A 1,525-nucleotide genomic window follows, 5' to 3' on the forward strand; every position below is an offset into this window, starting at 1 on the left:
CCTTTTCAATATATCATTCCTGTGATGTATATCATATGGTTGTCTGATTCAAAATGGCCAATACCAGTCCACTGCAGCTCACTAATTCCTAGGAAATTGATTTTTATGTGTTCCATTTCATTTTTGACAACTTCCAATTTTGCTACATTCATGCTTTATACACTCAACACACTGATCATTAGTAGATGTTTGAAGCTGTTTCTTATTATTTTGAGTCATACCACATCAGCAAATGGAGGCTCCAAAAACTTTAATCCATCCACATCATTAGATCAACTCTAATTTGAAGAGGCAGCTCTTCTACAATGGTATATTCAGTGCTTTCCAACCTGAAAGGCTCATCTTCGTGCATTATGTCAGAGAATGTTTCAGGGCTTTTCATAAAGTTGTTCAGTAATATATTTAGACAGTGTTCCACTGCTATTTATAAGGTTTTCATTGGGAAATTCTTTGAGAAGAGAATGGCCCCTTCCTTATTCTGAGTCTGCCTTAATCTGGAATCTCTGCTGAAACCTGTCCACCATGGGTGATCCTACTGGTATTTGAAATACCAGTGGCATAGCCTCCAGCCTCACAGCAGCACACAATTCACCAAAGTACAACAAACTGGCAGACGAGTGGTGGGCCTAAATATATAACATCTGTGTATGTGCAGATAAGCAAATCTTAGAATTAAAATAGGAAAAGTCAGATCTACCTAAAGGAAGAGTGAGAAGGTAAAATAAAATATAGTTTTTTTTTTTTTTACTCTGAGCTAATCTAAAGATACTAGTTTATTTAAAATATTAATAATAGCAAAGTACTGTTGTTGTTGTTGTTAGATGCAGACTCATTGTGACCTTATGTACAACAGAATGAAACACTGCCTGGTTCTGCACCATACTCAATCTTTGCTATGCTTGAGTCCATCATTGCAGCCATTGTGTCAATCCATCTCATTAAGGGTCTTCTTCCCCGTTTTCACTGCCCCTCCACTTTACCAAGCACAGTATCCTTTTCCAGGGACTACCTCCTTCTGACAGCATGATCAACTTGAGACAAAATCTAGCCATTTTTGCTGCTAAGGAGCATCCTGTCTCTACTTCTTTCAAGACATATTTGTTCATTCTTCTGACAATCCTTGGCATTTTCAGTATTTTCATCAACACTACAATTCAATATATTAGATGATTATAACTTATGGACAAGTGAAAATGGAATCATACAAAACCCAATTAAAACCAGAGAAAGCAAAAATTTAAAAAAAAAGTGAAAGAAAAAAACAGGAACCAAGAACAATGGTATGAAAGAAACCATTTACAAATATAAAAATAAGGTAGATGTTAATTTAAGGCTAGCAATGATCAATCTAAAAGTGATTCTGTTCCACGGAAGACACTGTTAAGAGAATCAACAAAAGCCACAGATGAGAATTAAATATTTGCAAAACCCCTATATGATAAAGGACTTTCATCCAATATATGTGTGTGTGTATGTGTGTGTATGTTTATTCATGTGTATGTATGTGTGTTTCTTTGCTATTCAT

The sequence above is a fragment of the Orycteropus afer genome, unplaced genomic scaffold, assembly GCF_000298275.1.
Source record: "Orycteropus afer afer isolate SDZICR_OR568_19922 unplaced genomic scaffold, OryAfe1.0 scaffold00279, whole genome shotgun sequence".
NCBI lineage: Eukaryota > Metazoa > Chordata > Mammalia > Tubulidentata > Orycteropodidae > Orycteropus > Orycteropus afer.